Below are 16,524 nucleotides of genomic sequence, written 5' to 3' on the forward strand. Positions count from 1 at the left end.
TTAAAATGTGTGTAGGATCTTTGTGAATTAAGTTGCTAACTGTGAACTGTTATTTGCTATTATGGGATGGTATTTAAATATAAGTTTTTCAAGGCAAGAAGAGTAAATCAAAGCCCTAAATTTATGGGAAAATGTAGGATGCTTTCAGAATTTTAGAATCATAAATAAAACCAAAACTGAGAATATGTAAGCCTCTGTAATTACTAAGTTCAGAAATGAGAAGCAAGATGCTTAAGTGAATTATCTAAAATCATGAATGAGGTAGAAGAGAGCTTGGAAGAGAAGTGAAATCCTTACAGTTCTAATCACAAGTTTTTTAGTATCTCAAAGGAAGCTGCACTTTGAATATTTGATTCTTCATGGATAAGCTTCTTTGAAGTATGAGCATATGGAGGAAAACCATAACATTTAAGATGTAAATAGGGTTGTATTTTGTTTTTAAACGGGAACATCCAAGAGTTTCTACTGTAACAGGGCCTGCTCTGCAGCACAAGGGTTAGGACACAGGAGGGAGCCCTCCTAAACTGACTCTGGAGCTTCTATAGAAGCTTGCAGATCTGTTCCAGTGAGGGGCAGGGCCGAACACTTGTTACTATCGAAATAAGGGATTTAATTTTGAAACCAAAAACACTACACATTATTTCATCATGACAGCAAAAGAAAGCACGTTAGCTATTTAAATTATTTTAGGCAACACCAAAGTACAATATTGTGAGCCTATGATGTACACAGAATATAATACTCAACATCAAACAGTAGTCTACAGGAACCAACAGCGGAAATACAGCCTGGAAGTCAATTGCTCTATACTACAGCAAATACATTGCCTATTCTGAGCTACCAAAGCAAGGACAAGATGGAAAAAATTTCAAGCCCATTATACAACCAGATTAAGTGTACAGAATATAAGCAAATATTTAAAAGGGATAAAAGGTGATATTCACATGTGTAAAAGAAACATAATCCTAGGAATAGATGAAAATTTTATGTAAATGCTCTGTGAAATAGGATAGCTTAATAAGAAATTGAGTTCTGTAAAACAAGTGTCCACAGATGAGTAGTTAAATCCACAAAACTGGTCAGAAAGATAAATTGAACCCTATGGGAACAATTTCATCTTTAAAGCACGAAGAAGAAAATAAATAAATAAATTAGAAACAGTAAGGAACAAAACACATCTGGCTGAAAGTCAAGTTACTAACATGATGAAAAGACTTCATGTAACAAGGGTGTATCAGATAGAGAAAGAAGGAGTCTTTGCAAATCAGAAAGCAAATAGTAAATGGGGAGGTCAAATGCCACACAGTAAAAAATTAAATAATCTTAAATAATGATCTGAACAAATTGAACTGATAATTATATGAAATAAACACTTTTCTTAAAATAAAGAGCCCACATTCTTCCAAGAAAAAAAAAAAGTGTGGTATTCTCAACACTGGTACATAACCTGGTTAGGTTATCGAATTTCAAGTTTAAAGATGTGAGATGTGAAACCCTCAGCATAACCAGGTTCCAGAATATTTTCATCATTTCTAATTTCGTTTATTCCTGTTCCTTGGAAATTCCTTCTTCTCAGTTCTCCTTCCTTCCCGCCTCATCTCCAGACCAGAAATTATCTGCTCTCTCACCATAGTGTACATTTTCTAGAAGTAATAAAATTTGAATCAAGCAGTATGTCATGTTACTGTTATTACATTTGTTCTAGCTGCTTTCACTCAAAATAGCTATTTTGAGGTATATGTGCCTGGTTGTGTGCATAATTCATTCTTATGCAGAAATAACTACAGTTCATTGCATTCTCCTATTTGTGGAGATATGAGTTATTTCCTGCTTTTAGCTACCACAACAAAACAAGCTGGAACTTTGTGTACACAACTTTGAATAGACTTACAAAATCATTTCCCACTGGTAAATACCTAGAAGTGGAACATCTGGATAATGTTAAATGAATCTTTAATATTTTTAAAAACCCTAAAATTTGTGGGCCATAGTGATTGCACTCTTTTACATCCCTAAGCAGCAGGATATGCAAGTTCTATTATTTAGTCATACCCTTCAGCAAAGGGTATGGCCAGTCATTTTAATATTGGCCATTTTAATGTGTACTGGTAATGTATTGTGGCATTCTTGCATTTTCCTGATGAATAATAAAATTGAGTGTCCATGAAAAATATGCCATCAGTATTTTTAGTGAAATGTCTCAATCTTATTCATTTTTATTATTTTTTATCATTACATTTTGAATATTATTTACTTATTCTGAATTTGCAAGTGTTTTATTCCAGGTTGTGGCTTTTTTTTTTTTTTACCATTCTTTCTCTATTTGTCTCAAAGAACAGATATTTTCAGGCTTTTTTAAAAAAAATAACTTTATCATATAATTCTTCTGTGGATTATGTTTTGGGTGCTGTATCTATGAAATTATGAAACTAGAAAACTTGTAGAAGAAAATTTTTGAGATCGTGTAGAAGACAAATATTTTTTAGAAACAATGTCCCAAACATAGTTCATAAAATAAAGGTATGGTAAATTAAGCATTATCAAAAATAAAAATACTTCTAAATGTAATTTAAAAGATTGTATTTGATAAAATATATGTATTTAGAATACATAAAGAAGTCTTAAAACTCAGTAATGAGAAAATAATAAAATACGGAATAGTTTCTCTACTGCGAGAAACTGAAAGTGTAAATAAGAATTAAAATGATTAAAACGAATAATTGATAATTTGAAAAAGGAAGAAAAGGTCCAAAGGGGTAGGGGTGGTGGGAGGGGAGGGGAAGGGAAAGGAGGGAAAGGAAAAATTATGAGAAAAGAAAAAAAATGGAAACGAAATCTATGTAAATATGGAAGGGTGGAGGGGGTGAAGGGAAAAAAATAAGAACAAAGATTCATCATGTACAGATACAAGCACCCAGTGATAAATGTAAATATATTGTTTACCTAAAATATACCAATAAAAGAATTTAAAGGAAAAAAAGATTTGAATAGACATTTCATTAATGAAGAAATGTGCATGGCAAATATTCACATGAAAGAATACTCAAAATTATTACTCCTTACACAAATTAGTGATAAATTTTGTTATTGCTTTTGTATACAGATCAAGAAGTAAATAAAAGCTCACATTTTTGGCATATGGAAATCCAGTTATGGTACAATTTGGTGCAAAGACTGTCCCTTTCAGTTAAATTACTATTTCACAGCCAAAATTAGTTGACCCTGTACAGGGTTTATTTATGAGTCACTATTATGTTCCATTCGTTTAAATTTAGCTCTATAACAATAACATTCTTTATATCATATTAATTTTTAATTTTATTTTTATTGACATGAACAGGAATTAAAATATCACACAGCACCTTATAAATATATACAAATATTCTGTGTCTATCTCTGTAATAAAATTTTAGATTAGGTAGTGTTAATAATCAAGTTTGTGTTCATTTTAAAAGTTGTTCTCTTTATTGTAGTCCCTTCATACTTTCACATAAGGTAGAACCAGTTTGCCAGTTTTTTCAAACCCTTACCCCAACAACAAGAAAAAAAACCAAAGACCTTGTGGAATTTCAAATAAACTTGTTAGAAATCTACAGATCAAGTTGAGGAGAACGAAAAAATCTTTACACTAATTAAATTTATTTCAACCCGACTTATGAAACATAAAAATTGTACATAATAGTACAGTTTTCTGGGACTTGAGCTATAGTGTTTTGTTTGCTGGTTGGTTGGTTTGGACAATACCAAGATTTAACCCAGGGCCTTCTCCCTTTTTCATTTTTTATTGTGAGGCAGGGACTCGCTAAGTCACTAAACTGCCCAGGCTGGGTATAAATTTGTGGTCCTTCTGCCTCAGCCTTCCAGAGTACTGGGATATAGGTGTGCACCACCACACTTTCTTTATTTCAAAAGCATTCAAAACATCATCTGTGAATAAAGACAGTGTTATTTCTTTCTTGCCAATATAGATACTAATTACTTCATCTTAATCAATTACAAAGTCTAGTATGTTGAAGAATAAAAATACATTGGAAGGGAAAATAACTTTGTTTTTCATTTTTGTTGTCATTGTAATTTTTTGTTTTGTTTTGTTTTTTGAGATAGGGTCTCACTATGTAGTTCAGTCAGGCCTTGAACTCACTATGTACCCCAGGCTGGCCTCGAACTCTTGGTGATCCTCCTGCCTCTGCTTCCCAAGTGCTGGGATTACAGGCATCCACCACCAGGCCCGGCTGCTGTCTGTTTTTTTTTTTTCTTACAGGAAATCATACAGTTTTTTTAACCATACAGAATGATGTTGACATTAGGGTTTTGTTATGCAGTTTAACTAGACTTATCAAGTTCCTTTCCATTGTTACTTTTCTACTAGAATTTTTTCCAGGAACCATTACTGAACTTCAACAAAATCATTTTGTGATTTATTGGAAGACATATATATTTTTTACATTATTAACATAGTAATTTACACTACATGAATTTTAAAATATTAAGCCAAGTTTGCATTCTTAGGCTATATGCTGTATTATGAGTCTATATGCTCTATTATAATGCATTTTATATATATAGTATTTGATTAAAGTACTAAAATTTTATCTCAAATTTGCATATTCATATTCATGAAAAATATTTCTCTTTAGTAGTTTTTTTTTTTGGTACCGGGGATTGAACTCTGGTCCTTGTGCTTGCACAGCAGGTGGTGAAACCACTGAGCTAAATCCCCAGTCCTAGTGTTATTTTGTTTTGTTTTGTTTTCTTGTACTGTCACTGCCTGATTTCTCTACCAGGATGAAGTTAGCAGCACAGAATGAATTGGGAAACTTTCCCTCCACTTCATTTTTCTGAAAGAACTAGTGTATGAAATGATCTAATTTTGATTCTTGAAAACTATATCCATATATTTATCTATTTTTCATCTCTCGTGTACACATCAACAATGCTATTTATATGAACTTTTGGAAAGTAGGAAATAAAACGATGCTTGTTTTTCTTCACATATTTTTACATTGATTGTATGTTTATAAACCATAGTATTTTTTAAAACTACATGAATTATGAACTAAAAGTAAAAAATTAAGGGCCAGGGATTTAGCTCAGTGGTTCTGCCGCCTGCCTCCCTCACAAGTGCAAGGTCCAGAGTTTGATCCCCCGGACCAAAAAAAAAAAAAAAAAAGTAAAAAATTAAAGCTATAATATGATGTTCTGTAACTAAATAATTGCACATTATGAATATTTTAAACAAATTGCTAGAGGACTATGCATTTCAACATGTTTTCTAAGAAGCGATTAGTTATCTAGAGTCTTATAAAATGGTCATCAGTAAGGGTCTTTGTTTCTGGGAAGTGAGTAAGCCCAAATATTTCACCTCTATTAATAAAACTGAATATTACTTTCAAAAGATTATTTGGTAATTGTGGGTTTTTTTAAAGTATTGAGCGTATGTTATGATGACTTCTGTGATCAATGAATCTCAGTTATCTTTTAGTTATCAGGATGTCGTTCATTTCAGCTCAGATTACTCTCAAGATACGTAAATATCAGTGTTTATAATAGCCAATTTGAGATAACACCCAATATCCATTTCACACACACACAATACAAACAGTAAAATTTTTAAAGTGATAAATTGCAACATATAATAAAGATAATGTTATAAATGACTAAAAGTGTATGATATGACTATTAATAGCATAAATGGTGAATAACATTCTAATTTGAGTATAAAATGTAAGTGCATGAGGACCTAGTCAAATACTCTACAATGTCAGAGAATTTAAATAATAGGAAAATAAGTACCTACAAAAAAAGAAAATGGGTTTAATTTATTCATTGCTTAAGGTATGAAATTTTAATTTTTTTCTCTGAAATTACTTGCTTATCTAATGAGGACTTGGAAAAGAAAACTTACTTTTCTATTGTTTTTAAAACAAAAATATGTCATTTAATATTTGGCTTTTTTACCCCTTTCTTTAAAAGGGAAGAGACAAACTCATCTTTAAACAAAATTCTTGTATTAGAAAATAACCTTTTACATGTCTCACTTCAACTATACAGATGTAAAGGAGGAAAATAACAAAATAGACTGGTAGGTAGCCTGGCACAGGCTGGATTAAGATATGATTTCTGCAGAATAATTTAGGTGAGGCTCTTTCCCAGTGAAACTATTTGCCTTCATAAATTTATGCTGATACCAAGAAACTTTAATAAGTAATATTTCCTCTACAAAGTATCAAGTTCCGGATAACTGATAAACTGTAAAAACATCCATCGAGAAGCAGAATAAAAGACTAGTGGAATTTTCAATAGGATTTACCACATAGGGAATAGGAATCTTGTTATTATAGGTTAAACTGAGATCCAAGGTCAGAATTTTTAGACAAAGGATGGACTAATGCGCAAGAATTAAGTTGTTGTTGCGCACTGATGTTGGAGAATATTATATGATGGTCAAGAAGGGCAGTAGGTGTCAACTATGCATTAGAGAAAACCCTCACATCTAGACATAAATTGTTGCAGTTTCACAATTTCTCACATCACATATAATTAACCTGACATTGAGATTCTATGTTGTTTCCATGGTTTCATGATGTACTTGCAGTAAGTTTTAATATGTAGGTGAGAGGAACGGGGATGAATCTAGCAGGTGGAAAGCATTCACTGCACACATTCACGAAGCACAAAAGCTGTTAGTCTACATCAAAACTGCATGGTATCATGGTAGTTGTGAGAGAAACATGGACCTCTTCTGAGGATAAAACCAATCACCTCCTTACTCTTAGATGTAAGGAATAAAAATTTATACACACTTTTTAGAATGTTACCATCTAATTATAACCTATTTCCATCTTCTCTAAGATTATAAAAATGAAAGAAGACAGGTATAGAAATGCAATATGGTGCAAAAGCACTGATACATTTCATTCCCTCTCAATCAGTCCTCTTGCTCTCCAATTATCTTGTTGATTGGGAATGATCTTTTACTGATATAAATATGCAATAGATTATTTTGTGGATCATGTTAATAATATTCATTTTAATACTGTGGGCTGTTTTCCTTGCTAGAATTATATTAACTTTGGGCGAATAAAATTTGAAAAGTATTTAATTATGTTCATTTCCAATAATGATACAAGGAAACAAAATGAGCACAAGGTAGATTGTAATATGGTGAACATTAGTTTGGAAGGCATGCAGTTTCCAAATGTGTTTGCTTTAGTTAGAATCTTTATTTGTGCCCACAATTCAAATTTTAAACTTACCCAGCATCAAGTGGCAAATGATAAACAACTACTATATAAATTCCTTTTTAATATTCCATAATAAATAAAGATATACTGAAGTCACATTCTACACAAACTCTACAACAGGTTGGAGAGCTCTTTTATAATCACATATATTAAAAGAACAAAATTCCAAACTCCTCTGGATAAATATGAAGAAGGATGAGAAGAATGCAAAAAACAAAAACTTGAGCTGTGAAAGGAAATTTCAAACCTGAATGTGTATGAAAAGACTCCTAATATATAATGTTGAAGAAAACTACCGGTTCCTAATTGTCATTGTTTTTGTAATTGTCTCATGCAAGCAGCTAAATAAACAGTGATAACTCTTTTCTATATCTGGCTTATGAAGTTAATCCTAGGGCTGGGGATTTAGCTCAGTGGTTCTGGCGCCTGCCTTGTAAGCACAAGGTCCCAAGTTTGATCCTGGTTACCAAAAAAAAAAAAAAAAAAAAAAAAAAAAGTTAATCCTAAAAATCAAATATTCCCTGGACAACCTTACTAAATAGGCTCCAATTCCCAGAACTAATATTCATATCCCTTGGGATCTAGTTAAGAAGCAGGGTATATTTTATGTCTGGCTGGCAGAACTATCTTATACAGACTTAAATATTTAGATCTTTCATATAATTTGGCAGCATGAAATGAAAAATGGTACTGGACTAGAAAGTCTGGCCACAGTTCTGTCACTAATCAGGTGTGTGATTTAGTTAAACCACTTAACCTCTTAAGCTAGGATGTCATTATCTATAAAATATCTGCTCTGTGAGCACAGATAAAATGAAATAATGTGCTTGGAGAAGTTTTTAAAAATTAAAACACTCCATAAATATAATTATAGAACATTCTATCAGATTTCAAACTCCCTTCAATAAAGTATCTTCATTCTTTCTGCAATAATAATGTTATTTAAAATATCTAAGATCATTATTAACAATTCTTTCAAATGTTTATCTCTCCCTGAACACATCTTAGCTGTTTAATCGCTACATCTTATTCAGCAAATTAAGCTACTATCCATTTCTTTCTATTTTTAACATAATAACAAGGAACTACAAGAAATTGAAATTGTTCTTCTTACCCAATTTGTAAATATGTGTGTGTGTTCTGAATAAATATCTCCAAGTAAACTTTTTAAAATCAGCTGATACAATTTAATGTAACATTCATCTGATAGATAAATAAGATTTTATAGCATGGTGCTCCCTAATAGTCCTATCGATTACATAAATCAGGTTAGTAGTACAACCTTTTCTTAAACTTATACGTAAAATTATTCTACCCTATGAAATAAACATTGGAAAAACATAATACGGAAGTTTCAAATAAAGTGGATAGAAGTTCTAATTAAGTTAGCCATTTTCACATACTATGAAGGGTAAACACATAATACATCTGATGTCAATTCGACCACTATTTTCACATGTGCCTTATGTATCAGATTGCCTGAAGCTTTTCCACCTCCTTTGATAATTAAGGAATCATGATATGTTAACTGGTCTCTCTGGTCCTCTGCTTCCCAATCATTAAAATCTAATCAATACCCACTTTCCTTTAGCCAAGCACATTTAACATTCTTTCAGCAATGCAAAGTTAAAGAGGAAATAAAGCAGACCTATGATATAAAGAATGAACAGCTTGTACAAAACAAATTGTGATTCTATCTTTTCCTGGTGAGACCGTGCACTTAAATTTTTCCTGTTGTACATCCTTACTGAATTGGATAAGGCATGCATAAGAATTTTGAACCTTTGGATAGACATTAGTTGTAAGAGACAATCAATGCTTACAGGAAGGAACGTACTATGATTTGACCTGCATATAACTGTACTTCTCTAGACACATCAGTACCTTTTCTATAATCTTCATTCTAGCAATATTGAATGGTTCTCTGACATTTGTACACAACGTTCTATTCCTAGTCATCTAAGCCTTTGTCCACCCTAGTTTCCCTATCCCTTACAACTCTGTCAATCAAGTAAGTTCTGGGCATCCTTCCAAACTCAGGTTGGACACCACTGTAAAGGAGATTTCTGGTCCCTTCTACTAGACAAGATTGAACCTTCCTACAGTAATGTTCTTGGAGCATCAAGAACTGTAATATCATTCTCCTTATTGACTAGCCTGGAAATTATCCATTGCTATTTCTTACTTCCCAGCCAAAGAGAAAGTTTTTTAAGGTTGCGAACTAGATCTTGACAATCTTTGTAGTCTCAGCACTTATTTAAATAGTTAGCATATAAATTCACAGTATCTACTTTTTTAACTGATGTGAAAAAATAGCTTAGAGATAATTAGATAAACTCTTCAGACCATGGAAAGAAACTTAGATTAGTTATGAAAAAATAATATATATTTAGTATACAATAGTTGAATATACATAGTCTGAAGTTATAATATCAAAGAAAATATCTGGTTAAAAGAAGGGTATAATTCACCATCCTGAAATTCTGAAATATTCTCATAAATATATCAATTTTTGTATAAATATGCATATTGTGAAACTACTTACCTCAATTTCAAGCTAAATTTTTTATAATTTAGTTTAGCCTCCTACAGCATTTTAAATATTTGGTGGAGATGAGTAGATGCATACTACCTATGGCATTAGGGCAATGTAAAATTTTCTGTTATTTAAATATGAAAAATTGCATAGAACTGTATTCACTTAATGCTTTGAATACTTCCTTTTGTTAATGCGATAAATATTGTGTTAATTAAATTCACTATGATTATATGTATATAACTCATGGACATATGTACGACTATAAATTTGATCAGATTTATTTCTCACTAAAAGCCATCTTCAATAAGAGACAGGAGTTTTATTTGGTTTATTTATAATTTATATTGTTTGTGGGAGTATTTGATTTGGTGATAAGAAATTTACTTTGGAGAACCAAGAAAACATAGTTTTTTTAGCACTAAAGTGTGAAAGGGAAACGAGGTAGGCAATGGTAATCAAATATGAAAATGAAGAATTATAAACACACCACAAACAAACATAAAAACAAAACTTTTGCTGCTAATTTACATTCAGGGAAAATAATTACTTCACATATCATATGAAGTTAAAACCATCACCTCATAATACACTTGATCTTAGCCAAAAGGCCGAGAAGCGATCATCACCTCATAATAATAATGTTCTTGCTATGATTCACAAAAATTACATTTGTCAGTGGTTTGTCTTAAAAATGTACATACTACTCTTCATTATTATTTATTTCTCTGATTATCTATGTTGCAAAATAAGGACTGCCTTATTAATAAACTTTTAATTGTTAACCTATTAAATCTGTGATATATTTAAATTCTGAGAAGGAAGTAACAACTTCACTTGGATGGTTCTATGAAGTTAAATCTATGTCGATGCTACTGAAAATTTTAAGAAAATATTTTATAAGGCACTATATTATAGTTTTGGAGATGACTTAGCCAAATTTTCACTTAGCTACACATATAACATCTTTAACACTTTAGCATATTTTGAGAAATTTCTTTAGTGTCATGTCAGCAATGATAGACAATTTGAAGAATGAATATTTATAGTGGGCTACCTCTGATGTATAAAGGTGATGTTTAATAGTTCATATCTAATGCTGTATAGTAATTAGAAAAATCTATATTGAGGTCCAAAGAAGAATAAAGAATACCAACGTATAGATAACTGAAATCCCTTAGAGAAAACATAAAAAGATCAAAATAATTAATAATAATGAATACTACTTTCAATTTCATCCCACAATAAACTGAAATCAATTATAACTTGGTGCTTTTACCAATGGAATATATTTTGCAGAACATTTAAATGTGGGAAAGTGAAATAGTATAAAATTTTTCACAGCTTCTCTCTTTGTTGTCTTAAAGAGAGAGCTCAGCTGAATATATGGTATTTTCATTAGTTCTTTCCTGAATCATGCTGATATCATTAGCTTTTAAGGCATGTGAATTTTTTACATTAAGATTTTGATATTTTCTTCTATTTCCATGAGTACCAAGTCTGTGATGTACTAATAGGGTATGATTATAAAGTTGAAGAAAAAACCCCACAAAAACAGAGTAGTGCAACATCAAAGATTCGTATAAAGGATGAAGAGTGACTCAAATGTCTCCTGAAACTCTCTATATACTGAAAATAGCTCTTTATGAGAATATGGAAATATATAAAATGAATTAACTTGCCATGAAAATGGTCCACTGAATCAACATCATGATATAAATGGTAATTAGTTCAAACATACAAGGTCTAAATTCTCAGGGTGGAAATTTTCTATGAATTCATTACAATATTTAATAATTCTATGTACTGTTTCAAATACCAGTTTCTTGCTTAGCACTGAATTTTCTATATCAAAAAGTACAGAGATAAATCAATCAAACTTTACCTTTAATGAGCTTCAGTTTCTAGATTAAGAAAGGAATATAGTGAACTTTAATAAGCACACAACTGAATAGAAATTCAACATGTACACTTGGAGATCAAAATAAAGATTAAATCAAACTGTATATAAAGCACTGACTACATAGTTTTTAGGATGAAGTTAGTGTTCCATGAATACCGTGTTTTTTTGTTGTTGATGTTACTCTCACCTCTAAGCTTTAATTTAGAGGCAAGAGGCCAGACTTCAGTACAAATATTCTGATAGAATTGGTGTGTATCATCTTCACCCAGAGAAGCAAGAAGGAACTATAAACCCAATAGGCATGGAAAGAAATAAATGGATGCCTGAAAACGTAGGAACATGAAATCTCAGAGGTCCTCTATGGCTGTAGTGAAGAGCACACAGAGAAAAGTAATAGCCAATAAAAATCAAGACCAACAGAGTGGAGCTGGTAATCCGAAGCTAATAGGTTGGGGATTAATTGAGGAGAAGCATGGAGCCCAATAAAGTAGAATGCCAGAAACTAAAGCCAGAAGTAAAGAAAGGGGAGCAAGAGGCAAAGAGGCTGTGAGGTAGGACTGTGGAAGTAAAAACAGGAATGCACATATGTTTAAGAGATGAGTCTGAAAAGGAGCTTGATAAAATTAAAGAGGAAAAAATTAACTTCCAAAATGCAGAATTACAGAAACATAAGGAAGCAGAATGTGAAAACTAAAATAAAACAAATAAATAATATGCAGAAGTAAGATGACCAAGGAAAGCAGGAGTTTCCCAGGCTAACCACTAATATGGTACCACTAGATTGTGAAGAGGGCCTGCTTGCTAATAGTTTATTTGGTAAAAATATTTGTAACGTTGGCAGCAGGACACTGGTGAAATCTATTTTCAAATTTGAATTTTGTACTTTAGATTTGTTATATGTACCTAGGGAGCAAGGGTTACAGTAGAGAAGGTCTGAACATTATCCTTTGAATCTCACCCCTTCAATTGCCACATTTGTTAACTTAATTATAACACTGCTTCCTCTGGTGCCCAGTTCTTTAGTCATTAAAAAAATTTGTGGATGGATTACATGTTCTTCATACGATCACTCTCAAGAATACTAAAAGTCTGCATAATATATGGTCCAAATTTTTATATTACTATAGTACCTAAAATATTGTTTTCCCAAGTGATTCATAACATTTTTAAATCTGTTAAACTTTTAACATTTAAATTGCATAATAGGTGAGCTAATTTCTCTGTCACTCAATGTTTGGTTTTTGTATTTTATCTGTATATACTGCATAGATTATCATTTTACAAGAAAATAATTGATGAATATGCAGTTCAAAACGAAATGGAAAGGAGAAAAAGCTGTGACTTTATTCATTTAAATGACTCCACACCTTACAAGTGTTGTTCTTTTCTTTTTTTTGAAAAAAAAAGAGCCATAAATCCTCATCATCAAACTACTAATTTAGACTTGCAATAATGCAACTCAAGTGAGGCTTTAGTAGCCTGTGAAAAGTGTTACACCAAACAAGCTCATAGTGAATACAAATACCATTTTCTGTAAATACAGGCTTATAATTGAAAATTTTAAAAAATAAAATTAATAGTTTACATTTCTAAAATCTATGTTATTACATTTAGGATATGTTCAAAAGTAATGTATGATAAAAAATTATTATGTTTTTGTGCAACTCACAGGCAAATTCCTCTAAAATATTTGTTTAAAGTATTTTATATCTCACATTAATATCACCCCTAGTTTCTTTCTTCTACACTCTTCCCTATTTTCTTTCTTCTAGTTTCATTGTTGTTTTGTCTCCACATGGCAAAGTACCAGCATCCTACATATAACTGCCTTTCTTACTTAGCAAAGTAGATGATACTACATCTCTATTTATGTCTCTATTTCTCCTGTTTCCATTTGTGTTTATCTAGTCTGACTCACTTTTATCAAGGTGCATTATCCCTGAAATTGACTTTTCAAGCTTATCAAAGGAAAAGGCTTTCCTGACTTCATGCTCCCTTGTTGCCCATAAAGACAGATTTTATTTCAGATCTGAATAGACAAGCCTAGCTACATTAAGGGTCTATAACCCAAAGTGTCAAAAAGAGTTAATCTAGGTTCACATAAAGAAGAGGAATGAAATTTAAGACTTGTGTTACTTTGTACTGTTTTTAATGAGAAATAGAAAATATTTCACTGCTTGATATTTTAAATAAAGGTAAGAAACACATATAATAAGAAATAAAATATACCCTGATGCCCTGTTCTCTCTAGCTTCAAAAGAAGTACAGCAAAAAGAAGAGAGAACTGAGGAGATCAGAGAAACATGCCACAAACTAGATTTTAACCAATACATGAAATCAGAGCTGTATTTTTTATATAAATATTCAGTATTTGGCACATGATGGAAAGTATTCTCATGACTTTTTTTACAAAATGATTTAAAAATTCCACATACGGGTGAAAATTATACCTACTGAACAAAATCTTCCTTTGTCCACAAAGCCTTTCTTCTTATTCTGGTAAAGTGTATAATTTATGTTCTCAAGTATTAAAGGAAAGATTCTGAATAAATAATTTTTTTTTGTACCAGGGATTGAACTCAGGACCTTCCGCTTGCTTGAGAGGCAGGAGCTGGAACAACTGAGCTAAATTCCCAGCCCTCCATATAAATAAATTAACACTACCATCTTGTATTTCTTTAGATTTAAATAATATGTCTAATGGCCTCCAGAATACATGCCACCAAGTTTTTACATGATATCAAGCTATTAAAGATGACCCAATAGACAGCTCCCACCACAGAGTAGGAGGCTTCCGGGCCAACCTACTACTGCTGCCAGCACAGATGAGGTGAGGTGTGCAACCCCCGCCCTGTCAAAATGAGAAGACAGGTACAAAAGTCTCAGAACCAGACTTCCAGATCACCTACAGCAACCCCAAAGGAAATGAGATGGAACATTCTGATACTCAATAACCTGGACTCCCTGAACTAGCAATGAAAGAGGATCTGGAAAAAATGAAATCAGAAATAATTTCTCACATAACAGCAGAGATTGTCCCCATACGGCAAGACATGATTAATAAATGTAGAGAGGACACAGACAAAAGAAATAGAGGAGCTGAGGAACATGATGGAATCTCAACATAGGAAACAAATGGAATCCGTGAAACACATGTAAAGAGATTTCCAGGAGATTAAAAACGCCACTGAAAGCCTATGCAGCAGAATCAGCCAATGTGAAGATAGAATTTCAGATATAGAAGATGAGATTGCAATTAGTGGCCAGGAAAATAAAATTTTCTTTAAAATTGTAAGCAACCATGAAAAATCAATCCAGCAACTACTAGACGATGTAAAGAAGAAAAACATAAGACTGATTGAAGTCAACAAAGAAACAGGAGACAGTGCAGATGACATTAAAAAACTGTTTACAGAAGTGATGGTAGAAAACTTCCCAAGAAGGAGAAAAGAACTTGACATACAAATAATTGAGGCATATAGGACTTCAACTAGCCTTGATCAAAAAAATGTACACATAGGCATATGATTATTAAGATTCCAGAAATTCAACAGAAGAACAAGTTGTACAAGCAGTTAGAGAAAAGAAACAAATCACATACAAAGGAAAGCCCATCAAAATCACAGCAGACTTCTCAACACAAACCCTCAAGGCAGGAAGAGGGTGGAGTGATGTATTTCAAGCCCTAAAGGAAAACAACCTCCAACCCAGATTGATGTACCCTGCAAAACTATCTTTCAAAATTGATGGAGAAATAAGATACTTTCATGACAAGGAGCATCTTAGGAACTTCACGAATACCAAACCAGCACTCCAAAAAATTTTAGACAAAATCCTAGGAAAAGACAACAAGGATCACAACCCCAGGAAGCCCAGCAGAATGAATCCACTGGGCACAACAAGAAATTAAAAGCAAAGGGGGAGACTCCAACAAAAAGAAAAGGTCATGAAAATGATAACTCAATACGTATCAGTTATAACCATCAATGTTAATGTTCTCAATTCACCAACCAAAAGAAATAGACTGACAAAATGGGTCAAGAAGCAAGATCCAACAATATGCTGCATACAAGAAACACACTTAATTCAAAAAGAAACTCATAGACTGAAAGTTAAAGGGTGGAAAACAATACCCCATGGGACAGGAATCTGAAAAAAAGCAGGAGTAGCTATCCTCTTTGCAGACCAAGTGGATTTCAAACCAACACTGATTAAGAGAGACAAAGAAAGACACTACATCCTTGTAAAGGGAACAATCCAACAGGAAGAGATGACAAACATAAATATCTATGCACCAAACACCAGTGTGCCCAACTATATAAAACAAATACTAACAGACATGATAAATCATATAAGCACTAATGCAATAGTAGTAGGGGACCTCAATACCCCATTGTCAACAATAGATAGATCAACTAGACAAAAAACAAGCAAAGAAATACTAGAATTCAATCAAACTCTTGAACAAATTAACTTAGCAGATGTTTACAGAGTGTTCCACCCGACAAAATCAGAATACACAATTTTTCAGCTGTACATAGGTTGTTCTCCAAAATAGACCACATACTCACACATAGAACATTTTTAGGTAAGTGCAAAGGAATTGAAATTATCCCCTGTATATTAGCAGACCATAGTGCAATGAAATTGGAGATCAATAGCAAAAGAAACCGCAAAAAATTCATAAACACATGGAAATTGAACAACACACTTCTGAATAACCAATGGGTCAAAGAGGAAATTACAGAAGAAATCAGACATTTCCTTCAATTAAATGACAATGACAATGACAATTCAATATATCCGAATCTATGGGATACAATGAAAGCAGGCTTATGATG

At 32.3% G+C, this 16,524-nt stretch overlaps 1 protein-coding gene and 1 pseudogene across 2 annotated transcripts in view; both read right to left on the reverse strand.

Annotated features, from left to right (window-relative positions):
- Positions 1–16,524, reverse strand: part of Mdga2 (MAM domain containing glycosylphosphatidylinositol anchor 2) — an 801,066-nt gene that overhangs the window by 150,302 nt on the left and 634,240 nt on the right. The window lies entirely within an intron of this gene.
- Positions 10,290–10,403, reverse strand: LOC147828821 (U2 spliceosomal RNA; annotated as a pseudogene).

The sequence above is a fragment of the Heterocephalus glaber genome, unplaced genomic scaffold, assembly GCF_053883595.1.
Source record: "Heterocephalus glaber isolate CG9 unplaced genomic scaffold, H.glaber_assembly_v1.0 deba00000901, whole genome shotgun sequence".
Lineage (NCBI taxonomy): Eukaryota > Metazoa > Chordata > Mammalia > Rodentia > Bathyergidae > Heterocephalus > Heterocephalus glaber.